Source organism: Manis javanica, chromosome 7 (assembly GCF_040802235.1).
Source record: "Manis javanica isolate MJ-LG chromosome 7, MJ_LKY, whole genome shotgun sequence".
Classification (NCBI taxonomy): Eukaryota; Metazoa; Chordata; class Mammalia; order Pholidota; family Manidae; genus Manis; species Manis javanica.
The window spans coordinates 70,358,114-70,385,264 of NC_133162.1; the positions used below are offsets into that span (position 1 = coordinate 70,358,114).

The following is a 27,151-nucleotide window of genomic DNA, read 5'->3' on the forward strand; positions in this document are numbered from 1 at the left end:
ATTTGTTTCACATATGTTGGTGCTCCTGTATTGGGTGCATATATGTTTATAATAGTTATATCTTCTTGTTGGACTGAGCCCTTTATCATTATGTAGTGTCCTTCTTTATCTCTTGTTACTTTCTTTATTTTGAAGTCTATTTTGTCTGACACTAGTATTGCAACACCTGCTTTTTTCTTCTTGTTGTTTGCATGAAATATCTTTTTCCACCCCTTGACTTTTAATCTGTGCATGTCTTTGGGTTTGAGGTGAGTCTCTTGTAAGCAGCATATAGATGGGTCTTGCTCTTTTATCCATTCTATTACTCTGTGCCTTTTGATTGGTGCATTCAGTCCATTTACGTTTAGGGTGATTATCTATAGATATGTACTTATTGCCATTGCAGGCTTTAGATTAGTGGTTACCAAAGGTTCAAGGTTAGCTTCTTTACTACCTTACTGTCTAACTTAACTTGCTTATTGAGCTATTATAAACACAGTCTGTTGATTATTTCTCTCCCTTCTTATTCTTCCTCCATTCTTCATATGTTGGGTGTTTTGTTCTGTGCTCTTTTTAGGAGTGCTCCCATCTAGAGCAGTCCCTCTAAAATACCCTGTAGATGTGGTTTGTGGGTGGGAATTCTGTCAACTTTTGCTTGTCTGGGAATTGTTTAATCCCTCCTTCATATTTAAATGATAATCGTGCTGGATACAGTATCCTTGGTTCAAGACCCTTCTGTTTCATTGCATTAGATATATCATGCCATTCTCTTCTGGCCTGTAAGGTTTCTGTTGAGAAGTCTGATAATAGCCTGATGGGTTTTCCTTTATAGGTGACCTTTTTTCTCTCTCTGGCTGCCTTTAATACTCTGTCCTTGTCCTTGATCTTTGCCATTTTAATTATTATGTGTCTTGGTATTGTCCTCTTTAGTCCCTTCTGTTGGGATTTCTATGTGCTTCCGTGGTCTGATCAACTATTTCCTCCCCCTGTTTGGGGAAGTTCTCAGCAATTATTTCTTCAAAGACACCTTCTATCCCTTTTTCTCTCTCTTCTTCTTCTGGTACCCCTATAATGCGGATATTGTTCCTTTTAGATTGGTCGCACAGTTCTCTTAATACTGTTTCATTCCTGGAGATCCTTTTATCTCTCTCTGCATCAGCTTCTATGTGTTCCTGTTCTCTGGTTTCTATTCCATCAATGGCCTCTTGCCTCTTACCCATTCTGCTTATAAATCCTTCCAGAGATTGTTTCACTTCTGTAACCTCCCTCTGGATGTCATCCCTTAGCTCTCGTATATTTCTTGCAGCTCCGTCAGCATGTTTATGATTTTTATTTTGAATTCTTTTTCAGGAAGACTGGTTAGGTCTAGCTCTTTCTCAGGGGTTGTGATTTTGTTCTGTATCAAATTCTTTTGCCTTTTCATGGTGATAGAGATAGTTTGTGGAGCTTGTGCAAGTGCTGGCTGGGAGATCGTCCCTTCTTGCTGGTTTGTTCCTTCCTCTCCTGGGAGAACAGCGACCTCTAGTGGCTTGTGCTGTGCAGCTGCATGCCGACAGGGCTTCTGTTTCTTGCCCAGCTGCTATGGAGTTTAGCTCCGTGGTTGCTGTGGGCGTGGCATGCCTTGTGCAGCTGCTCTGATATGGTGGAGCCGCATGGGAGGGAAAATGGCCGGGAGGCTGTTTATCTCCATGAGGGGCCTCCTAGCTACCCTGCTGTCCAGGGGGTTAGGGTGTCCAGAGTTCTCTGGGATTCTCAGCTGCTGGGCTAAGTGTCCCAGGACACTTCCGTCTAGCTATCGGATCCCTGTCCCTTTAAGACTTTCAAAAAGCACTCAATTTTCTTTGTCCCAGGGGTGCCAGCTGCGGACACCCGCTCACAGGTCTTACTGTCCTGTTTCCCTAGTTTCCATCACCCCACGTACACACTGTGTCTGCGCTCTGGTGCAGATGGCTAGGGCTGGGTATTTAGCAATCCTGGTCTCCCTCTCCCTCCCCGCTCTGACTCCTCTCCTCCCACCAGGAGCTGGAGTCAGGGGCACTCGGGTCCTGCTGGGCCACGGCTTGTATCTTACCCCCTTCACTAGCTGCTGGGTTCTCGCAGGTGTGGATGTAGTCTGGCAGTTGTCCTGTGTCTTCTGATCTCTTTTAGGAAGAGTTGTATTTGTTGTATTTTCAAAAATATGTGTGGTTTTGGGAGGAGATTTCCACTGCTCTACTCATGCCACCATCTTGGCTCCCCCTTGCCTGATCCATTGTTAACTCAATCTTCTGCCCCTCTCTACTCACCTAGTCACATGGAACTCTTAAAATCTAGATTAGTGAAAATAGAAAGTTCAGTTCCCCAGTCACAATAGCTACATTTCAAGTGTTCAATAGCCACATGAGGCTAGTTGACTACAGTATTAGTGTGAATAATTATGTAATGAAATACTATGCTGCAAAGAGCTGAATTAACTTTGCTTTACCTATCAACAGAGTTAAAGCTCAAGAACTTAACACTGAAGTATAAAAACAAGTTGAGATATTTTTATATATATTATGATATTGTAATGTGTGCATATTCTAAAATATATATATTTAAACAATGCATTGTTTTAAATATATGCATATGTGGAAAAACCAAAAGAAGAGGATAATGCAAATTTTTCAACAATTATTACATGGAGGAGAGGGAGATGTGCATGCTTGGAATCTCCTTGTGAAAGACTTCAAAGGCATTCATAGCTGCAGGAGGGGAATGCAGAAGAACTTGACTTTTCACTTTACACCTACATATAACGTTTAATTTTTTCCCCATGGGCACTTTTTAAAAACAGTTTTATTGAGTTATAATTTGCGTAGAATAAGGTGTTTAAGGACTGTACTTTGACAAGTTATAACATATGTGTGCATCTGTGAAACCATCATCACCATGAAAATAATGAACATATTCCTTATCCTCCAAAATTCTCCTTGTGCCTCTGTAATCCATCCTCCTGCCTTTCTCCACCCCTTTCTTTTTTTTATTAAAGTATCACTGATATACCATCTTCCATTGGTTTCAAATATACAACACAGTGGTTCAACAGTTACCCATATTATTAAATCCTCACCCCCTCTAGTGCGGTTGCTATCTGTAAACATAGTCAGATGTTACAGAACCACTGACTGTATTTTCCATGTGTACTGCCATCGCCATGACCAACTTATGTTGTGATTGTGGATTATTTTGTCACTTTATCCCCTTCACAGTCCCCTCCCCATGCTCCTCTTTTAATCAGTTCCCACTTCTCTGTAACTCTGTCCAGGGATTTCCAATATTGTTCACACTGCACTTTTGTTGGGTTATTTGCTCTTGAATTGTCTTGCAGTTTAGTAATCCATCCTTTTGCTGGGATCAATCACTTCTCAATTTCTTAAGTTAAGTTCTAATATAAAGACAAAACAAAACTATAATTTGAAATACAACAGTGCACTTCCACAATGAGGAGAAAAAGTTTTCACTTTTATACAGTGAAACACAGGAGAAAATTACAACCTGGATCGTATTAAGATATATTATGAGCTAGTTTTTATCGCAATTTACCAGTGGAAAGCCCTAATGGGAGAGACTCAAATTACACGCATCTGGTAAAGGACACCAAGCCAAACTATGTGAATAATTTTGTCAAATGAAACAAAGTACTGAAAGCCCACTAGAAAAATATGGCAAAAACTATAATAGGCATTAAATTAAAGGTGATAAGCAAATAACTCAAATGTTTTAAAAAATGTTTACCCTCTTTAATTTCAGGGAAATGCCTAATAAAAGTCACAATGAGCTATTTTTAAGACAAATCAGATTAGAGAAATGAAAACATTACCACTAATACCACATGCTGACAAGGTCTGGAACAATCAGATAATTTGTGTAGGGCTAGTGAGAATTTACATTGGTAGAACCACTTCACAAAACAGCCAGCATCTACTAAGACTGTATACAGGCCTGCAGTGTTCTCTATACACAAATATCCCCAGTATCGCATACCTGCCTGGTCCCAACAACCAGAGTCAAAATCACGGTTCTAGAAACTGAACAAATGTTGATGAACAAGGGAATGGATATACACAGTGCTACTGCACCCAGTGGAACTCCACACAGCAATCAGAAATTACAAATTACTACTGTGAGAGGAAGAACCTCTCCCATCAAATGCTGAGAGACAGATGCAGAGACATCCCAAGGAGAGCAGGCTCCCTGTGGTGGCTCACGGTTGTTCCTGGAATCGCCCCAGGGAAGTCCTCAAGTCCTCACAGAATAATGGGTGGGACACTGATGCTCAATAACCAGGCACCCAGGGGCAATCAGATGTCCACCAGCTGGGTGTCTGTATGACTGCAGTGTGAGATGGTCCCACCTAGTTTTGCTTAGGGAACATGAAGGGGCTGATAGCTCCCTCCCCTACTCCCCTATTTGAAACAGGAAAGGGGCCCAGTTTCATTCTTGTGCATGTGGAAACCCAGTTTACTCAAAATGATTATGTTTTCTTGGTGGACTTGTCAAATAGTAGTTGACCATGTACACATGGGTCTATTTCTGCCTTCAGGATACTGTTGCCATGATCTCAGAACCATTGGTTACAGGCAGCACACTGCACGGTGACCCTCTGGGACTAACTCACCTTGCATAACTGCAACTGCACACCCAGAGGACAGCTCTCATTCCCTCTCCCCTTGTCCCCTGGTAACTACCATCCTACTCTCTGCTTCTAGGAGTCTGACCGTTTTAGAACCCCAAATAAGGGGAACCATGGAGTATTTGTCCTTCTGTGTCTGGCTTACTTCATTTAGCATAACACCCTCCAGGTTCACCCATGTTGTCACAAAGGTCTGGGTCTCCTCTGCCTGTGAGGCTGAATTATGATTCCAGGGTACGTGTACACCACCTTTTCCTTATCTGTTCATCTGTCATTGGATATTTGGGTTGCTCTACAACTTAGCTATTATAGTGCTGCAAGGAACATGGGAACACACATGTCTCTTTGCGATCCTCATTTCAATTCTGTTCTTTTGGGTACACCCAGAAGTGGATTGCTGGATTACATGTTAGTTGTACTCTTAGTTTTTTGAGGATCAAGAAACTTCTCCCTAGTGGTGGCACCACTTCCATTCCCATCATGTAGAAGATTTCCAATCTCTCCACATCCCTACCAACACTTATTATTAATCATTTTTTTAAATAGCCATGCTAACTGATGTGGGATTCTATCTTTTGGTTTTGATTTATATTTCTCTGATGATTAGTCATGTTAAACATCTCTTCATGTGCATGTTACCCATTTTTATTTTTTTAAAGTAGTACTGGCTCATTTTTCCATTCTTCGTTCCTCTGAGTTGTAGAAGTTACTTACATTGGATATTAACTCCTCATCAGATATATGATTCTCAAATATTTTTCCCATTCTGTAAGTTACCTTTTCATTTGATTATTTCCTTTGTTGTACAGGAGCTTTTTAGTTTTATGCAGCCCCCCTTGTTTGTTTTTTCTTTTTGATGCTTGTGCTTTTGGCACCTGACCCAAAGTGATCTGCAGATTCAGTGCTATCCCCACAAATATCCCAATATCCAGTTTTTACAAAACTAGAAAAAAATCCTAAGATCCATATGGAACCACAAAAGACCCAGAACAGCTAAACAATCAAGAGATAACAAGGTAGGAGGCATCACACTTCCTGATTTCTAGCTATACTACAAAGCTACAGTAATTAAATCAGCATGGTACTGGCATGACAGGCATATACCACAATATAAGAGTGAGCACAGAGATAAACATGTACAATCATTGGATTAAGGAGCCAAGGATAACAGGAAAAGAATAGTCTCTTCAACAAATGGTATTGTGAAAACTGGATAACCACATGCAAAAGAATGACATTGGAGCCCCATCTCACACTGTACGCAAATATATACTCAAGTGGATTAAAGACTAAATGTTAAGACCTAAATCTATGAAAATCCAAGAATAAAATATAGGAGGAAACCTTGTTGACATTACTCTTGGCAATGAATTCTTGATACCCTTTTAATGAGGGCTTGGAGAGGCAGACCATTAAAGAGCTCTCATGCTCTCTCTCTCAACACACACACACACACACACACACACTCATTACATATCAATGATTCTTTACCCTATCTGGAGGTATAAAACCCTATATTTTCACATCCTCCAGTTTTAAGTGGAGCTGTTTCTGGCAGGAATGTAGAGGACAAAAAAAAAAAAAAATGGGGAAAAAAAAGCTGGTCAGTGGAGCTGGAAGCTGAGGGCTGAGGTAACCTCAGGGCCGTGCAGTCCTGACAGGTGAGGTTAAGAGAGCTGTGCCTGGATCCTGGCCAGGGCAGGGGACAGGCATCCCTGTCCCTGTAACCAGCAGCCCCAGCCCAGTCCAGCTGTGACTAGAAGGGCAGTCACAAGAGGCCTTCCAGCAGCCAAGAAGGAGAGGGTGAGCAGCCTAGATAAAGTTCATCACTGAGCATGGGGCAGAGCCCTAAGGCAAGCAGTATGCACCCAGCAGTGGGGGTGGACCAAGTCATCCCCCAATTCAGGGAGAGGAAGAAGTGAATTTTTTCTGTTAACCCCTAGGGTTTACCCAGAGGTAGTTTGTAAAACACCAAGAAAACTACAAGAGCATTTTCTCTTTTTTCTTTTAAAGCCTCTACAAACCTCCTGTCAGAGAGGTCACGTGGTGAGGCCCATCCATACCCTGGCAGCCGTGGGCACAGGCAAAGCTGGTCACTGAGCACCCTTTGCAGGAGTCACACTGGACTCCTCTGGGCTCTGGCCTTGCCCCTGCTGTTCCTTTTCAACCTGACCCACCCTCACGCCTCAGATGAGGGGCCACCCCACACTGCACCAGGCCCACACCAACACCAGCTCCTTCTGCCTCACCTCCTGCATCTTTGCTCAGGTTCAGGATGGAGCTAAACAGCTTCTGTGCTGTTGTATTGGTGAGGATGAGTCCAGGGAAGCAAGAATTCAGGGAAGAAGACAGTAAAGGAGGAGGAGAGAAAAGTAACAGGAGGGCATTTTATCACAGTCCACTCCCTGGTCTTCAGGCAGGATATTACTACTAAGTGAGCTTTTGGATACTGAGAGAGCAGTGAATTATTTGGGGACTTGATTGATTCAACATGGGCCCTGGTCACTGTGAATTAAGTCAAGGATATTGTCATGGATGTGGTGAGTGGGCAGGTGGTATTTGGGTCTCAGGGTGGAAGTCAGAACCATGATGATTCTGCAGGCATTTCCAGTTCATCAATGGTATTTTGAAGCCAGGAAAATGGTCGGGATGGCCTAGAAGAGGTTGTGGATGTAGAATGTGAGATCAGGATTGACTTCAAAAAACATCATGTTAAGCCAGAAACAGGATGTGAGAATAACAAGGAGGAGCGGGAGAGAAGGAAGGTCAGGTTCAGTGCCAGCACATTGGCAAATGGTTATTTACAAAACTGGAACTATGTGACAGGCATATGCTGTTTCTCATTTGTGAAAAGGAGAATTTTTTAGTGAAGTTGGGATCTGGGTGTGCAAGTGAGTGTGAGCATCTAAAGGTTGAGAGGGACAGGATTTCATTGGAGGTGCACTAAGGAAGCTGTGGAGACTAGGGTTCATGTGTCCTAAAGCAGAGTAAAAAGAGATGCTGCCCTGCAACCTTGGGGCACAAAGATAGCTGTGACCCCTGTGTATTCAGATGCTGGTGGGCCAGGGAGAACCAGCATGTATGTGGGTGACACTGACAAGGCTGAGGGAAGGCAAACATCCTCAAAAGACATGGTGGAGGCCAAATGGTTTGGAAGTGGTCCTGGATAAATGACCTTGCACTTTCTGTCTTGAGTCCTATCTGCTTCGGGAAGTCCCTGGATCTAGTCCCCAGCATGTGCAGCCTGGACTAGCAGCTTCAGTCTCCCCTGGAAACAGAAGTGCAAATGCTTGAACCTGTCCAAGACCCACTTGGGTTGAGGTCCAGAAATGTTTTAACAACCCCCCACAAGATTGTGATGCACGGTACAATTTGAGACACAATTCTCTATGCAGAGAGTAGGTGGGATATCCAAATAAGCTGGCAGTTTGCATTCCCTATTCCCTTCAAATTTTACACTTCATGTTTTAAAAAGGGAATCTCAGAAATATGCCCTCTACTTCAAGGGAGGAATAGTGTCTCTATTTAACCAAGTCCAAGTAGATACCTGGTTAAAGTTCTGCTACACCTGAAAGGCTGAGAGCTGCACAGTCACAAAGCCATTTATAAGGAAAACTTCCCGTGCTGGCAGCCAGGTGAGGTGCTGTCAGCGGGAGGCGGCCTGGCAGAAGCCCCTGTGGGTTGGTGCAGACAGGAGCCTGCAGGGACTCTAGCCCTGCAGCAGCGAGGAAGAGCTTTGTTAAAGACAAGACCCCTTAATTTTGCAAAGACCTTAAAAATCACTGCCCTGGGTAGTCCAGGTGAGTCCCTGGGCTGTGCTTCTTCTGAGATTCTGCACACCAGCCCCAAGTGACCACTGCCCAGTCTTCCGGTTGGCAGAGATGATCCCAGGAGTGGGTCTCTGTCACCCACAGTCCCTGTGCAGACAGGTAACATCTGGAGAAATTCAGAGACAGACATGGAATGTGAATAAAGTGGGGGAGAGTCTGACTGTGGCCTTGAACTCGGGCAGACTTGCCGGTGAAGCAGAGAGAGCAAGGGGCCTAGAAGGATGTTCTGAAAAGCAGGTGAACAATAGGAGAAAGTGCAGAAGTTGAATGCTGTGGCCCTTGGGAACTGGGTCACTGTGAGACAGCTCTCTGTTTTACTTGTCTGCTTGTAAACATGAATCCTGCCCTGAGCAATGCAATTTTGTCCCCAATCTGTTAGTTATTAAATTCATTTGAGAGACAAAAAGTATGAAGAGTAGATGGTTTCATTAGTCAGAGATTAGGTTTCATGAGACAAGAAAGGAGATCTTTATCATTGTTCAATTTGTTTCCTGTGACTTTATTTTCACATTTGTCTACTAGATAATCTAGCCAGAGGGACTATATAGCGTTTTGTAGTTATTTTTTTCTTGTAATAATCACCCTAACAGAAGTGACGTGGCCATCTCGCTGGGGCACATTTACCCAGAAGTCATTTGGGTGAAAAGAAATCAATTGAAAATGGCAAACAGACCAACCCAACCCCACAATGAGCTCCTAACACCTGCTGAGAAGGCTGCTCCCAGCAATCCTCTGCCCCCCACCCCAGCTGTTTAAGAGGTGTGCAGGCCACACATCCACCTGGAGGGCGTGGCTGAGAGCCATCCAGACCAGAGGGTGGCCTTTCCTCCTTTCTGAAAGGAAAAGTCCTGGGGAACACATGCCAAGAGCACAGAAAAAGGAGGCCACAGAGGGAGGGCCTGCTCCTTGTGTCCGACCAGCACTGTCCCTGCCTCCCCGTCTCTCAGAAGCAGGGTCCCCTTGGCCGCTTGCAGCAGCTGTGACCCTGGTGACAGGCAGACCCTGAGGGGCACCTGGGGCCAGGGTGGGAGGACCACTCACATGTCTGTGACGCAGTAGAGGGGGAAGTCACCCTTGCAGGAGGTTGTCCTTGCAGGTATGTTCCCATATCACTCCCCGACGTGGGAGGCTGTCCAGGTGGCTCCCTGTGCCCAGCAGTGCATGTGACAGCAGCAGAAGCAGGAATAGGTGACGCCAGGCACCCAGGGGCTCCTGCTCCATTTTCCTGGTCTCCTCTGTCACTCTCATCTTTCCTGGAGAGGAGGTGGGATCAGAGCAGTCAGCACATGGCTGCCTCAGCCCCAGCCAGTGCCCAGGGGCTTCAGCCCCTCCTACCCTTTCATTAAGGCTCCGTGCCCTTGCACAGGTCTGCCTGTACCTGCCTGTGGCAGAAGAGGCAAGCGTTTGGCAGAGGGGGCAGCACTAGCCAGGTGCAAGGGACTGCACTCCCTGAGTGGCCCTTACCCGCCCTGCAGAGACAATTTCTTGTGATGTCCCTTAGGATGGCTGGGAGGTTGGCATGGTGCATTTGTGACCTGCAGCTCAGCTCAGAGTCCTGCCTGTTGGTAACCCCCTGCAGGAGTCATAGGATCTTTGAAAGGGCAGTAAGATGAGGCCTCCATTTGTCCTGTGTCTTAAATCCTCACGGGCAGCCATTAAAATTCCAGAGAAACTCTGACTTATTGTAAACTGAAAGAGAGGAGCTGGGGTCTTAAATAAGGACACCACCGTGTGTGAGGAGAGAAAGGAAATGGGAGACTGGAGTGCTGTAAAGGTCTCTCGTGTGAACACTGAAGTCACTCAAGGGCTGGAATGATCTAGAAGAAGGTTGCGCAAGCATGCCGGTGTCCTCTGTGAATGAGGGACATTCCAGTAATCTACTGCTGTGTATTGAGCCATCCCAAACTTAGTGACATAGAACAGAACCATGTTGTATGCTCACAGGTTCTGTGGAGCAGAAATTCAGATGGGGCTGAGTTGGGGAATGGCTTCCGTCTGCTTCATGAAAAAACATGGGCAAAGTGTTTCCAAAATTCAGACTGCTCTGTAAAACTATTTAGAAATTCCTCAAGTAATATATTTGGTTTTCTTTACCTTTGTTTGCACAAAATAAGATGTGATATATGCTCAAAATATTTCTCTAATAAGCCTAAAATAGATGTCAATATATATAACATAAAAATTATAGGCCAGCTGATGGACAGTGACTGTAATGGGGATTGTGGGGGGGACTTGGTGAAGGGGGGAGCCTAGTAAATATAATGTTCTGCATGTAATTGTAGATTAATGATAACCAAAAAAAATTATAGGCCATAAACTCATTGTGTTGGGGTTTTGTTTTTGTTTTTTTTTGATATGTATTTAAAGTAATGGAGTATTTTAAATAAAGGTGATTTTGGATTTGATGAAATTAGTATTCCTCTCTGATTAGCACATTATCTTCTGTTGCTTAAAATCTTTCATGACACTTGGTTTTGTCATGTTTGTGTGCTCACCTAATGATTAGACATTGAACTGTCATCTTAATTTGCATTTCCATAATTCCTGATGGGAAAGGCCTTCTGTTCAAGTGATCTTGGGTGATTCCTTTTCCCTGGTTTGGAAAGTACTTTCTCTAATCAATATCCATTGTCTGATTTGAGTTTTTCTCTTTTTTCATAATGATCCCTTAGCATTCCTTATATACTCAGGGTACAAATCCTTTACCAATTGCTGCAGTTGTCTTCTTGCAGTGTGTGGTATGTTTTAACTTTTTAATAAACCAGAAATTCTTGATTTCTTTTCAGTTTACTTAGCATACATTATATTGAGTGTTCTTGATTTTAATCAATTTGATGTCATTTTAATAATTTGTCAAGATGTGTGCTGTTTTGTTTCCAATTCAAGAAGTTCTTCCCTGTTAACGTGTAACATGTTATCTCAAGCACATTTTGAAGATTGGCCTTTCACAGTAAAGTCTCAGATCCATCTGAAATTAATTAATGAACATGCCTTATGCCAGGGACTTAATTTCATGGTTTCCCATATAGAGTAAAAGGTCCCAGCACCACCCTTTGCTATTTGTGGACTAGTCCATCTTCTCAATGATTTGCAAGTCACCTCTGATGGGTATCAGGTTCCATAGAGTCGTGGATGGGATTCTGGGCTCCCTGTGCTCCCTTTCTCTCTTGGTGCACACTGGGAGTGTCAGGAGCACACCATGTGTCCTTAGAGGGCATGTGATTGCTTTGCACATGCTCCTGTCCCATCCTCTAGGGATGGACTGTGCTTCCCGGCCACACTCACGGCAGGCTCGGTCTTATTCAGCAATAAAATGTTAACATGAATTACACGTGCCACTTCTGTTCAGAATCTTTAAGAAACTAGGTGTGATTCAGATGGAACCCACAGCCTGCTACCTGAGCAACTGAGATGTGCAGCACCCCCATGGGGACTTGTGGGCATATGTCCATGTGGGAGAGGGAGCTATATGAGTGGGTATAAAGTTTGTGCTTTTAAGCTGATCTGATGTTGGGGTCTTGTTACTAGAAGCTAACCCAGCTGAATCTGACATATATAGGACATGGTACAGAGAGCACCACTGCCGCAAACCCTTTTACTGTATGACAACCATACATGAAATATGTAGATACATTTGGAGGGATTTCAATCTGCCATCTGGATGCCTTCTTTTAACATGGTCATATCTCTGCTTATTTAAGTCCTTTTTAATGCTTTTTGTCTACTTCCTTCTAAAGATCTTGACTTCTGCCCAGTGCAGTCCCTAGAACCCCTATATTTTTACTGCCAATAGCATTTAAAAAATGATGCTTCAGAGACTATTTATTCCTATCATGAATAAATGCATTTCTTTATTGATATATTCATTCAACTTTCTACACTCTTATCCTAAACATTTATCTACGGAATCATTATGGTTCCTATGAAAAATAAAATACAGAAAAACTGGTGCTGAGTAGGTCTCTAATGACCTGTGACTTGAAGCTGTGACATAGGCATTCCTGATTTCAAATGGAAAACTTCTAAGAGATAACAGCACTGAGAATAGTGCTTATTGAAGGCTTTTGGTAGAAATCCTTTGTCAGATCAGTTTCCCTGTTGACTTAAGTTTGCTACAATTCATGAATGAGTGCTAAATTTCACTTAAATTCTATATCTGCATATTCTTTCTTTGTGATAAATATGTTTTTTTCCACTCATCTATTAATATAGTTAATTACATTAATACATATAAATGCCAATTTATCATTCAGCTATCAGTGGACACTTAGCTTATTTCCACATAATTATTGTAAGTAATGCTGCAATGCACATGGGGGTGCAGATATTTCTTGGGATTGGTGATATTGTCCCCTTCAGATATATATTGAGAGTGGAATTGCTGTATCATACAGTAATTCTATTTATAATTTGTTTCAGGAATCCCTATAATGTTGGCCATAGTGGATGTGCGAGTCTCACATTCTTACCAGCAGTGCACCATCATTCTCTTTCCTTCACATCCTCATCAACACTTACTATCTTTTGTGTTTGTGACAATTGCTGTCCCAGCAGGTGTGAGGTGACCTCTCACTGTGGTTTTGATTTGCATTTCCCTGAAACTGGTGATGTTGAGCACGTTTTCATGTAGTTACTGGTTATTTGAACATTATCTTGGTAGAAATTCTATTCAGGTCCTTTGCTCCTTTTACATCCAATTTTATTTTGTTATTTATCAATATGTTGAATAGGAGTGGTGATAGTGTACTATGTAGTCTTGTTCCTGATCTTGGAGGAAAAGCAATTTCAACACCTTATCATAGGGTAAGTTCCTAATGAAAGAACTTCATTTTCCAGAAAGCCATAAAAATTGTAAGCTGACATGTACCTAAGAAAGTAAACATGATACATGAGAAGGAGAAAGTTGTCAAGTCCATTGTTACACTGAGAAATTGACATGTCTGTCAAAAAAATATTACCTAAAACACAGGAGATTTCACCAACTCAATAAATTTGGTCTAATGGGCTTATAAGAATCCTCTATCCAGTCATGTATTAAAACAAGTCTCAATAAAATTCAAAGAAATAATATCACATAGATCATATTCTCAGGTCACAATGCAGCTAGTATTGACATCAATGGCAAAAATAATTTTTGAAAAGCACATACACTTGAAAATTTTACATCACACCTGTAAATATGGACAAAAAATAAAAATCAAATCAAATGGCAATACAATAAGATATGTGAAAATTCAGGAGGTACAGTGAGGCACCATCAGGAAAATCTGTGGTCCAAAAGAATTATTTACAGAAAAGAAAGAGTGAAAATACATGAGCTAATAATTGACCTAAAACTATAGAAAAAGAGTAAGGTGGATAAACCCAAGAAAATGAAAGGGAGATACTTTAAATGAAAAATATGTGAAAAATGAAGCAAAAGACGGTAAGCAATAACAAAGTCAAAAGTAAAGTGAAAACTCTACTGATTTAGATAGTGCTCTAATGAAATTGACTGTAAAGTAGAACAGTGCTTCCCAACTTAAAAAAAAAATTATAACCTCCCCTAGGAGCTTTTCTAAACACTGTTTTCCTTAAGCCACTCCATGAGATTTTAATACCACAGATTTGCTGATCTCTTTATATACTGTACTTCATGCTTAAAAGGAGTGAGACTAATTTTTACTCCCTCAGGGCCATATACTCCCATTCTGAATGCATGCAATAAGGAAAGACACAAGTAAAGATAATTTTAAAAGAAGGTATAACTACAGATAGAGCAGAAATGCAAAAGTCAAACATACTCTGAAGAAATGTATACCAATATATGTGAATAAATGGCCAAATTCCTATGAAATATGGGACTTAAAATAAATAATGAAAGAAATAGAAGAACTAAATAATCCACTGTGTTCTTCTGTTCGGGCTGCCATAGCACAGTACCACAGGCTGGGTGGCCTGAACAACAGAAATTTATTTTCTCACATTTCTGGTGGCTGCAAGTCCAGAGCAAGCAGTGTCGGTTTCTGCTGGGATCTCTCCTTGTGGATCGTAGATACGTGCCTTCTCAGTGTGTCCTCACATGGCCTGTTCTCTGTTTCTGTGTGGAAAGAGGACTGTGGTGTCTGTTCCTCCTCTTATGAGGACACCAGTCCTGTGGAGTAGGGACCCACCCTGACGACCTCCTCTAACCCTAACGCCTCCTAAAGGCCCTCCCTCTGCATACAGGTACACTGTGGTGTAGGGCTTCAAAATATGCATCAGGGCAAGGGGGGTGCAATTAGGTCCATGCATTCCCTAGATATTAAATCAATTATATCAGTAGTTTAAAGATTTCTCACAAGGAGAAAACCACCAGCACAGATGATACGAAAAATTCATGGAGCAGATTAGAGTGGTAAAAGAGTTTCCAAGGAGAAAGAAGATGAAAACACCCCAAAGTGCACTTCATGAGGCTAAACCAGTTAAGGACGGCACAACAGTAGGAAATTACAGGCCAGCCTTCCTCATGTTCATAGGTTAAATAAAATATCTGAGCTAATAGTAAACTAAAAACTGTATAAAATTGTATAAAAAACATTATCATGGCCAAGCTGGGTTTCTTTATAAAATGTTAAAACTGGTTTAACATGCATTCATATAAATAACTATATTAATAGATAACCAGAGAAAAATATATTTATCACAAAGAACAAATATGCAGAAAAAGAATTTAGGTGAAATTCAGCCCTCATTCATGAATCGTAGCAAAGCAAAGGAAGCAGGGAAACTCCCTGATCTGGCAGAGGATTTCTACCAAAAGCCTTCAATCAGCACCGTTCTCAGCGCTGATGTCTTAGAAGTTTTCCCTGTGAAATCAGGAAGGCCTCTGTCACGGCTTTGAGTCACAGGTCATTGGAGACCGACTCAGCACCATGTTTCTTGTGTTTTATTTTTGCAGAAACCCTAATGATTCCATAGATAAATGTTTAGAATGAGTGTAGGAAGTAGGAAGTTGAATATATATCAATAAATAAACTTCACAACATCAGCAATTTCAAAACAACTTTTAAAATGTTATTTATTACAGCAGCAAAAATACAGGATTTTTAGAGAAGGGACTTGGCAAAAAAGGTCAAGAGACCCCAGGGAGGTGGCCAGGTCGCTTCTGTTGGGCATCCCCAGTGTCACTACTTAGAAAGTCCTTTGCTCTCAAGCTGCCCAAGTGCTTTGCTTCTTTCTTGGACACCTTGGAGACCCAAGTTACACCGTGTGTGCTCTTCCAGGCCACTTTGGTTTGTCTGGAGCCCTGGGGAGCTGGGCTGTGGGTTAGACACCTGCAAGCCCTCAAACAAGGAAGGGGGTGGGGGCGTCTCAATCTTGGGGGGCAATGATCTTGCTTCCATTTTCACTTACTGTGTTGGGCTGGGAATAAATGCTACTTATTCAGTGGTGACAGTGGTATGACTGTCAATACATTTCAAGGACTCTTTGGTTTCCAAGGACCTTTCTTGGCCTTTCTGTCATCCTCAAAACCATCCGTGCTTGGAGAGCAGGGAAGGCCTGTGATATGCAGTCTCCTGAAAGGGGGCGGCTTGTAGAGGCTGGAGGAAGCAGCCCAGAGGCTGGAGGGGCCACAGGACGCAGGCTCCCTGAGCTGCCTCATGCCAGCATCCAAGATGGGACTGCCCCTGACTCCCCCTGGTCTCCATGGACACTGCCGAATGGGGATGCAAGCCCAGCCCACCAGCTTCTAAGCTGACCCAGCAGAGCTGGGAGTCTCCCCTGCCAAGGAAGAAAAGTGTCTCCTCGCCGTCCCATGGAAGGACTCTGAGTTGCCCTGGGCAGCTCTTGCCTCGCTGATCCTCAGCACAGCCCAGGAGGCTAGTGATTCCCACCCTGGGCTTGGGTTGGGGTCTGAATGGTCCTGTGGGGGACTGAGAGCCTCCTTGGGTCAGTCTTTCTGGAAAGGGCCAGTGAGTCCAGGGGTTCCTCTCAGCTGCCATCCTGCTATAGCGCCCCTGCCCACACCCTGGCCTCTGCTGTCGGACCTGCTCAGGCACATCGAGGCGCTGGGATGGATGGGGAAGGGCTCAGGGTGCAGGTGGCGCATGTGTAGTAATAATGGGCACTATGTGCCAGGCAATGTGCCCTCCATTTAGGCCTCCCAAAGCTTAAGGGAATGGATCTCTGTCCTTAATTTAGGATGACGGAACTGAGGCTGAGGTGCAAGTATTTATTCAATGTCAACCAAGCTAATTTGCTTCCAAACATTAGACAGTGGGAGGATATTCCCCTCTCTCTCCCCCAAGGGAGTGTGAGACGAGGGTATGAGAAAGGCACCAGAGAAACAGCTTAAGTGGAGAACCAGGACCTCCCCACTCCTGCCCCTCTTTTCCCCCGCCTCCTTTGGCTTCTTAAATGCTGGCAGGCAGCACTCGTTCCGACCACAGCTGGCTCCCTCAGCAGCTCAGGGTGAGGAGTACAGGCCTTGCCCTGAAAGTGGAGAGGGAAGGAGAGGAAGGGGAGCAGCATAAGTGTACCCCCACTCAGGCTCCAGACAGGCTGTGCCGCAGCACTGTGCTCTCCTCCCCCACCACGGCCCTCAGTCTTGACACTTGCCATTTTAGCTGGAAGGACTAAATCCCGCCAGATTATGCAAATGGGAGGGGGAGCTGAGGGTGCCCAAGAGAGCCTTTCCACACCCACTTCCAGCCCTGGGCCATCAGTGAGAAATGTGCCTGGAGTGTTGCTGCAGTGGGTCAGGCAAGACCTGAAACTATGGCACACTGCTCAGCCCCAGGGCCGGGAGCTGCACACACCCAGACAAGGCCGGCTTGATGAGAAGCACTTGGAGAGAGAACATTCTCCCTGCTGAGGCTTCTCCCTACTCCTCTTGGGGAAAGGGGAATAGGAGGCGGCCCCAGCCCCACAGTGAGACAGACTCTGTACTAAAGGGCCTGCAGGAAGGCAGGGAAGGCAGAAACGTGCTCACATGATAGATGCACCTCCATCTCTAACTCATGTCTTCTTCTTTTTCAGGTCAGCAGTGTAAAGAACTGGCTGTTCATATACAGCTTTGTGCAGAAGTTGGTAAACAAATTTGGAAAGTATGGCCTTTCAGCTCTGTATTGCAGGGTGTTTTCCTGATAACTGAGTACATTGCTATTTAGATGCAGCGGATGTGGGACTGCTTCAGGTCACAAAGCTCAGGGCAGTGTTCTGAAGCAGGAAAAAGGACAGATCACACTTGTTTCCTAAGATCACAACCCTGCTTGGCTCCTTCCTGGGAGTCAGGTCGTGGTTTCAGGGACACAGTCTTCCCTGGAGGACCTCACAGATTAGGAAATAGGCAAACTACTTAACACTGTAACTAAACATCTGGATGTGGACATTTGACCTAGATCTTGAAGGATGAGAAAGACAAGGTAACAAGAACCATGAAGGTCATTTGAGCAGTAAGGGGTCTATTTGGCTGAACATGATTAACACAGGAAGGCTGGGAGATGCAGCGAGAGGTCAGCTTGGGGCCAAGGCCAAAGAGGCCAATAATGCCAGGAAGAAGGGCTTGGATTTCCTGCTGTGAGCCATAGGGAGCTTTGGATGATGTGTGATCAGGGGTCTGACGTGACTCCAGAAAGACACGACTCCGCTGTACTCCAGGAAGAGAGGTCTCATACTTGTGGACAAGGGCCAGGACTGGTGGGGAGCTCATACAGGGACCTATGCTAACAATTTAACTGAAGGATAATGAGGGCCAGGTGATCAGAAGAGAGTGGCCACGAAAAGGGAGGGGAGAATATGAATGGCTGCCAAGAGGAAGAATAATTTCTTTGAGGTGAGGGGGAGGGAGGTGGGGAAGATAGTCCAGAAAGTGAAAATGCAAAGAATTTTACAGGAGAGGAGAGGCCAGCTTGGGAGGCCCTTGTGGAAGTGTATGTAGCTGTCTATCTCCTTGTGCATGCAGCAGGCCTGTGTGCATGTTGGTGTGTGTGTGTGTGTGTGTATGTGTGTGAGAAAGAGAGAGGCAGAGAGAAAAAAACAGAATTTTGGGATTTGGACTACATGAGCAGGATGCTATGCCACACTCTGACAAGCAGCTGCACACCTTCCAGGCCTCATAATCCTTCCCTAAAGTTATGAGATCTTCTGGAGTCTGTAAATGGACTCCAGACTAAAAGAGACAGAATGGAAAGCAGGGAATTTGGCAGGCACCCCCTCCCTGGTGCCCAACCTCACTCCCCAGGCACTGTTTGATGGGTAGAGGTCCATCCTCTGGGCGACCCTGAGAGAGCCGCATTTGAGGCTTTCCCCAGCTAAGCTCACAAGTGACCCCTTGTTACCTGCTCAGAATTACCTGGTCTTTCTGGGAACCTTCCATGCCCACAAAATAAAGAGTTGCCCCAACTGCTTAGATTCTGCAGCCTGAGAAAAGGAAAGTGTTGGGTATAATACATTTGATCCAAATATGTGGATCAGAAGGCTGGTAACAATGGACTGAATTCACTTCCACCACTGTCTCTGTAAATGGTCATGGCAGCAGTTTTCCATCTGTCAACGTGATGGTGAGTCTGGGAGCATCTCCTGTGGGAGAAGCAGGGAGCGACTGGGTCAATGAGAGCAACTGCCACAGGCTGCCAGGACCCAAACACTGCTTGCCGCACCTCACCCTCCTGGGGAGAGGCCACCTGGACCTGAGCTCCTGCCACCCACATGCCTGGAAGGCTTTGCAGCTTATCATGCAACAAGAAGGGCCCCTAGCCCAGGACCCACTCTGCAGATGAGGTGAGTGATCCCAGCTCAGGGGTGACGGGTGCCTGGAGGAGAGGCCTGAAGGAAACCTCCCCCCAGGAAGAGCCAGGCCCCACCCGGTGAGGAGAACCCAGTCCTGCGGGGCCCAGAGATGACAGGGATGGACAGGAACCGGTTGGCAGACGTTGAGGAAGAAAGAGCCCCACAGTGTCTGTCAGGCTCTGCCGTCTCTTCCCTGATTCCACATCGTCTATTGTTGTCAGACCCATTGGTTCCTCCTAAGCTTCCCACGGCAGCTGAGAGCCATCCTGCTCTCCCTGCAGGCAGTGTGGGGCCCCAGGGAACCCAAAACACACCTGCCAGAGTCCCCTTGCAGGGGACTGTTCCAGCCACAGCGCCTGCCCCATGCTTACACCTGTCAGAGCTCAGAGGGGCCTGAACCACAGGGTCTGGCAGCCATGGTGCCACCTGCCATTGGGTCAAGGACCACTTTCTGGTCTGTTCTCTGCCTTCCTCTGGTCCCCACCAAACTGCAATGTAATGAACCTGCCCCCCTGAGCAGGACAAGGGTCCTCTTGCCTTCTGTGTGTCCCTGAAATGCAGGCCTTGTACCCCACCCTTCCAACTCCTGCCCCAGGCCCACCCCATGTTTTCCCCTCACGTCCTCTCTGTGGTCACTCTGTGTTGCCTCCAACCTTTGACCTTTCCCTCTAAATGTAGCCCATGACTCTCCACCAAAAATTCTGATTTGTTCCAAATTCCAAACCTTTCAGTGACTGACAGTAATCTCACCCCAAACACACAAGGCTGGTAGGCCCCCTGCCCATGGTGGAGGCTGCAGTGTGGGATCAGCAATGCCCTGGGGACAGAGCCGGAGGGGACTTCCCAGTCTCAAGGCAGCAACCTGCCTTAAGTTTCCTCACAGCCACATCTGCTTTTCAGGACAAACTGAGCACCTTGTTAGACATTCAGATGCTTACCCAAGAAACATACGTGTGTGTCCAGCTGCCCACGAGCATGGTAAGAGGGACACAGGGATGCTTCCCCTGGGCTGGGGTCTTTTGCTTGTGCCCCTGACAGTTACCCTCAGGCACAGTGGGTCAGAGATCCCTGTGTGGGCACCTGCCAAGGAAGATGCCCAAGACATGGGGGCATGGCACTCCTGAGCCCCACAGCCACCCCTGGGCAGGGCACCCATGATTCCCTTGCACTGTGGTCTCAAGGGTGTCAGGAAACTTACTTATCTAGGATGCTACCCAGTTCTTCAAAACCTAGGGAAACAGGGCTTGGGGGAAAAGCAGGCCACTGAGGTCTCCTGGCCTCCCAGACCACTGTCCCTCCACCCTGAACCCCCCACCCTGTGGGTGTGGGGCTCCCTCCAATTCCTGAGACTCTCCTGGCTGCTCACGCAGGTGTCAGGGTGCCTGATAGGGACTGATTTTACCAGTTAGTAAAGATTCATTCATTCTGTTATTGCCTTTGACAACAGTGACTAATTTTTATTGTGTTCCCCTCAGGGACCAATTGATAGATCAGAACTGTACACAGTTTCACTGTTTTAATCCTCCCAGTAACTTCACCTGTAGGTATTAAAGGTGTCCCAGGTTTAGGAAGATGGTTCTGACACAGAAAGGCCAAGTGACTTTTCCCACATCACAAAGCCCGGAGGTGGCAGAGCTGAACTTGAATCTCATTCCTGGCTCTTCCCTTCTCACTGCCCTGCCCCCCTTTGGGGTCAGCACTCATCATTTCCTGACGGCTTTACCTCCAAGCCACCAGAGGGTGGCCATGCTCAGACCCCACCCCCGGGGCCAAGGACAGATCCTGGCTCACCTGGGACTCATCTGCTTGAGCTTCCCCAGCCTCAGACCCTTTGCACAGACTGGGGTGGGGCAACTGGGAGACATATGGTCGCCAGAGTCTGTGAGTAGGGCTGTACTGGCCACATACTGGCCCTCATGGCTGAGCAGGTGACATTTAGAAGTTCTGGGCAGCCAGAGAAGCCTCTGGATATGGCTGATGAGACACACCTGAGGCATGCTTGTGCCCAGCAGGGCCACTGTCTGGCATCAGAGGTTCAGGTCTCCTGTTGAAGGTGGACTCAAGGCTCCAAACAGTGAAGTCACAACCCAGAGATGCCATGCAGGGGTAGGGGCAGGAACCACAGAGGCAGATAGTGGGTTCAAACAAGGGGAGGCAAGCAACCAGAGGGTGGACACAGGCAAGCTGCTAGGATGGCCTTTGTGCCCAGCAAGGTGAGGGTGGGGACACTGAGCAACTGTCTGAAATGGTCACATACCCAAGGGCCAAGCTCAGGTGGGGAGGGTAGCAGACTGATGGGTTCTGGGCATGTACAGCTGCCCAGGGTTTGGCCAGGCCCTGCAGTGCCACCTCTAGACTGGTCCCAGCAGTGCTGTAGCCCCAAGTGACCACCTGTTTGTTCGCCGGTGGTGCAGTGGAGGTCCCAGAGGTCAGGGAAGTGGGTGAGGTCACCCCAACAGTAGTGGCAGCACGCAGGATTTCTTAAATGAACTGAGCTTGTGCTGAGGAGAGCTGCACCCTGTGCACTGGCCCCTCCCTCTCCCCTGCCACAGCTCTGGAGACCCCAGGATTGTAGGATTCCAGCTGGACATCTGGAGCTTCTAACAGGTGCTGGGATTTCGGCTCTTGCTCTTTAAGCCTTCAGTGTGGGAGTCTAGGCAGAGAGGCTTGGGTGTCACTGGGCCCTGCAGTTTCTGCAGAGCAGGGAGGGCCCCAGCCCAGCCTGGTCTCAGTGCCAGCCAGCCAGCCCAGTCTGCATGGGGCATGTTACCAAGGAGTGGCCTTGTGGCCTTGCGCAGACTAACACAGGCAGCCTTTACTCCTGCCGTGGCAAACAGGCCGTTCGTCTGCCCCACTGCCTTCAAATCCCGGAGGAGTTTCTCTCCCACTGCTCCCTTCCAGAGCCTCTCTCCTACACACCCACACAGTGACCCAGCGAGGGTCAGTCTAGTTCCTTAGGCTTGTGCCAAACCCCGACTCCCATCAGGGCCTGATTCTCTTCCTTGCAGCCCGCAGGTCACAGAAACGGCCCTCGTAGATCCATCAGGAAAGTCAGGATCAGGATGGAACGGGTGCCCAGGGCAACAGAAGGGCTCCCAGCGAGGGTGACCTGTGCCACCCCATCTCGAGGTCCTTTTGAGACAAAACAGGTGCCATTTCCTCCCATAGCTCTCTGCAGGGACCAAGGCTGCTGTTTACACACATTTAGGGAATTTGATGGAAATTATTCTAAAGTTGACCTGAAAAAATAAACAGTTAAGAATATGCCCAAGAGAGAACAGTTAAGTCTCTTTGGGACTTTGCCATGGGCCCAAGAGAGACTGACATCAGTGCTGAGAAGGGAGATCCAGGTCCAGTGTTCTGGGGGCTGTAGGGCCAGAGTGCCCCCAGTTTGGCCTTAGGAATGTGGCATGGCAGACGAGGTGGGGGGGGGATGGGTGAGTAGAGTTTGCAAATGTGAAATGGGCTGAGAGGATGGGGTGTCACTGGGCCCCTTGTGGCCTTTCATGTACTAACAGGCAGCCTTGTTTATTCTGCTCTGGCAAAGAGGTCAGGGCCTAGGCCAGGGGAGTGGGCAGCTCTCAAGCAGAAAAGCACCAGGGGCAGAGTGGGAGCGTAGGGACACACAGGGCGGGGTCACAGGCTTTGCATGCATGCAGGCCGGGCTGGTGACAAGTGAGGGGCTTGATGGTGAGGACTCCAGCAGGCCAGCTGGGCCCTGGAGCAGGATTCCCAGGCAGAGGGGAAGCGCAGCTGAAGGTGGGAGCTGCCAGAAGTCTCTTCTCGTTGAAGGTGATTTTGTGGGGCCTGGAATGGGTTAGACAGAGCCAGGTGTCCAGGGGAGAGGGGACATCATGTAGGCCTGAGAAGGGAAGCCAAGGGCCTGGCCAGGCAGTAAGTACACAGGAATGTGAGAGTGGACTTCCGGCCAGAGATGAGCCTAGGACAGGATATGGGCAGAGCGGGCTCTGAGGCTCCATGCAGGAAAGACAGGTTCTCGGAAGCCTGATGTCAGCACACTACATGGTGCCCCTAGGGGATCAGTGGGATTAGGGGCAGCAGGACAAGGGGGGCTTGAGAAGACGAGGAACCTGGCCAGCCCCATGAGCCAAGGACCCTGCAGCCTTCAGCCCACAATTCCAGTGGCTTCTTAGTGACTTTCTCTCTCTGCTCTTCCCCACAGGAGAGGAATGCTTCCCCTCCCACCCCAATGACACCCCATCAGGGGGCGCTGCCCTGCGACCCAGGGATCTGCCATAAATTTATCCTTCGGTCCCTCTGTATCTGCAACTGCTGGTGCCCATGTTGCCAGCCCCCTCCATCTGGACGCTCCTCACCAAATGCGGCCGCTCTTCCCTCCTGCGGCCCAGGCGCTCTGCCCTGCCACAGTACAACTCCCACCCCATAACCCAGTCTCTGTTTAACAATATTGTTAAAGTGCTCTGTGCAAACTGAACTGGACGTCAGTACTGAGTCCTGGTTTACATCAGAAGGAGTTGAATTACCTTGCTCATTAGCAAGGAAGTGTGTTACCTGGTGAGTGTTGTTCCATTACATGAGCTGCGTCTTGACTCCTCCTGCCAGGACAAAGCACCCCGGGGCCCTGCGGATGTGCACATGGCTGAGTCCTACTCCCACAGCCTGGTCTTCATGTATCACCCAGGTCTGGGGCACATGGGGTTTTAGTCAGAATCTGCTCTGTGAAAAAAGCCCAAATGTCTTTAAAATATGAATATGATCCTGTGTCTCCTTCCCTAATTTTTTGCAGATAGAAGTGCTTAAATTTCTCACCTTCACTCCATGTTCCTGCTTTCCCCTTTCCCCACATTAGGGACTGAGGCTCTGAATGGGGCCCAACCAAGCCACCGAGTCCCACCCCACACGGGCTTATGCATCCTTTCTCATTTCCTCCATTCTGAGTAGGCCAATTCTCTGGAATGCCTGTGCCCAGTATTTTGTGCCCCAGGAAGCCTTCTTACAAGAGCTGGGGCGACAACGTGTATCACAGAAAGAGACAGAGTCCTCTAAAGTTCACCAGCTTCCCAGATGCCCAAACTGTCCATAAGCACGGAATTTTAGAGGAGTCTTTCCACCTAAGAAGGTAAACCGCTATTTGCATTTGTCACCTTAGAAGAAACCATGTTCTCCAGAGCTGCTCCAGCGTGCCGTGTCCCCCCGCCCAGCGTGCGCAGTGTCTGTGGACGGCTCCCAGGGCCTTGCACACCGTGCACAGGAGCCTGGGGTGGAACCCTGAGCGCTTCAGGAGAGATCCTTTGGGGGACTATAACCTGTTACCCCTAATTCATGTGAACAGTAAACTACCCCCCACACCCAGCTCCACCTCCCTGAATACTTATGCCTTGCTGTTGAATTTCTTTAAGACATATTTGCTAAAACTGTGTCCGTTGGAGTTTTAGCCTGTATTGCTTGAAGTGGATGGACAGTGGTGACCATAATTTCCCCATGTTTGAAAAAGGAAAGCTCTTGGAATAGCTTGTGTATATGTGTCTAAGGGTCATTTGCAGGGTTACCCTGGGTCACGTGGCTTCGCACCTTCAGAGCACCTCTACCTGTTCTTGCTGTCTCTCGTGGACCCCTCCTCCGCTTCTTGGTCCCAGCTTGGGTCCCACATCTGTGTCCTACCAACAGCCAGGATGGGAATGTTGAGAGACGTCATCTCCTGTGTGAACCTGTTCCATCTCTGCCAGTACGTTGTCGCCCCAGCTCTTGTAAGAAGGCTTCCTGGGGCACAAAATACTGGGCACAGGCATTCCAGAGAATTGGCCTACTCAGAATGGAGGAAATGAGAAAGGATGCATAAGCCCGTGTGGGGTGGGACTCGGTGGCTTGGTTGGGCCCCATTCAGAGCCTCAGTCCCTAAGCGAGTGTAGGTGCTTCAAGCAGTGGCTCCACACTGCACTTTGACCTCCTTCATGGAAAGTGATGAGTCAAGTGTGATGTTTTGTTTGGTTTGTTTTTGTAAAAGCCACTGGTTGTGTAAATAAATAGAGAGAATGTTAACAAGGAGTGCCTGGCATCTGGCACACAGATGGCAGGGCCCTGTGCAGGGCAGGGTCCAGAGCAGTGGTTCCCTGATGCCCATGCAGGTGTGGGCAGGACCCACTGGTCCTCACTGCCTTTACTGAGTGTTAAAGAAGTGGCTGGGACTGTAGGTGTTTCAAAAATCAAGGGAAAGAGGTTTATTGTACTCACAGCACTAAGAAAAGTATGGGAAATAATTTTTCTTAGGCAGAAAGGGGATTAAAATAACAATATAGGGGGATTTTATGTCTTCCTTAATACTAAGTGAAGTATTTTGGATCATCCCTAATTGGTGAAAGCATTGTCCTGTCCTGAGAGGTTCAAGGACCCTTCTCTGCAACTGGCTCTGTGCTCCTACATTGTCTCCGCGTATAAATGTAAGATGGTACCTGCCCATCTGAGACTCTGCAACCCTATATGGAGAAACATGTCTGTGCCTTCCTGGACAGCTCAGAGACCCTGAGTGAGACCAGCATATATGTTCATTAATGGACATATTATTCTTTCTTTAGCCAACATGAGCTAGGGCCCACCACCCCTTCCTCCTCCCTGAGCTGAAGAGGGAGGCAGTCATAACTTTGGAGCATTAGACCAGAGGACACCTGGGAGGGACAAGGGCCCGCCCCTTACCACCCCACCCCAGCCCTGTCCTTGCTGCCTGTGGGGCACAGTAAGAGGAGGGAGAGGGCAAAGGGCGTGTCCTGGGTGGACCCCACTCAGCCCACCTTGTGGCCCTGCCTTCCCCCATTCCAGGTCAGTTGTCCCCTCTGGTGTGGCATTAACCAGGGCGCTGCCCACACCCCAAGGAGGGAAGGGGGTGGCCTGCAGCTGCTGCCTGAAGTGCAGGGGGGCTGCCTTTTGTCCCACCTCCCCCACCCCCACCCTGCCAGAGTCCTTGAATGGGGCAGGATGTTTTTAGAAAGTGAGTCTCCCATCTGAGCTGCCCTCAGCTGAGAAATGTACAAAGGGAAGTATGCTGGGCGATGCTTACTCCTTATTTTATACTGGGACTATCACAATGCCCATTCTCTGAGTGCCCCTGGGTCATGTAAGGCAGCTCCTGTAGACTCAGGTTGGACCTCCAAGCTGGATCACATGCTTTTGGGAGCTAGGACCCCACCCCCCTCAGGTCAGCCGTAGGCCCCCCAGGTTCAGCTGTAGGCCTCCTACTCAAGCACACAAGTGGGAGCACATACACGCTTTTCCCCCATTGGAACATGCCTACCTAATAGAACTGTGGCCTTAACAGTTCCCCCCCACAATGTCTGTGCACCAGGCCCCCCAAAGTGGGCCCACGGAGGAGCTGGGGTAGCAGAAAGGAGCTCCATTTCTCAAGCCCGCCAGTTTGCACACGCAGCAATCTGCCGAGATGCCCCTTCAGGGTCGGGCTCTGTGTTTTCCATCCCACTTTCCAAGCAGGTAGCCAGGCCTGAAACATCAGGCCAGAAGTGAACTTCTCTCCCATCTCGGGCCAAGACAAGCTCCTGAGGGGCTTAGTGACTCTAAGTGAAGGGGTCAAGTGGAGAAGGAGGAAGGACAGAGGCCCGGGGTCAGGCTGGGTGGCTGCCCACTGCTGGAGCTCCGAGGGATGGCTGGGCTGTGACCAGGCCTGGGGACTCAGCCTCAGCAGAGCCACAAGGACTCAAAATATAGGGCCATGCAGGCCAGATGCTGGGAGATGGGAAGGCCATGAGGACCACTAATCAGGGCCTCTGTATGCCGGACTTTGGCCCAACCCTGGACAAAAACTACCGTCTTAAAAACAAAGAATCCCATTCTTAAATCATGGATCCTTCAGATCAGTCACAAAGCTTGCAAAAATGTCACAGACCACTTCAAAATGTGCCCCCAGCCTATTCACATCCTCTGTCAGCTGGGGGATTTCTGTGGAAAA

At 47.3% G+C, this 27,151-nt stretch overlaps 1 protein-coding gene and 1 long non-coding RNA gene across 3 annotated transcripts in view; one reads left to right on the top strand and one right to left on the bottom strand.

Annotated features, from left to right (window-relative positions):
- LOC108385783 (uncharacterized) overlaps positions 1-24,038 on the top strand; it is an 85,151-nt gene extending 61,113 nt beyond the window's left edge. The window contains exons 6-10 of one of the 2 annotated variants that reach the window (XR_012133255.1): positions 17,464-17,531; positions 18,962-19,206; positions 20,116-20,193; positions 22,224-22,364; positions 23,399-24,038. The gene's annotated coding sequence lies outside the window, so the exon portion shown is untranslated. Of the gene's footprint in view, positions 1-17,463; positions 18,260-18,961; positions 19,207-20,115; positions 20,194-22,223; positions 22,365-23,398 lie in introns of those variants that run through there. The other variant, XR_012133254.1, reaches the window with a different exon arrangement.
- On the bottom strand, positions 16,738-18,833 carry LOC140850417 (uncharacterized). Its single transcript, XR_012133256.1, has 3 exons — positions 18,779-18,833; positions 17,583-17,643; positions 16,738-17,480 (listed from the first exon to the last, which is right to left on the bottom strand). It is a non-coding gene; the product is annotated as an uncharacterized lncRNA (long non-coding RNA).
- Positions 24,039-27,151: the final 3,113 nt, after the last annotated feature.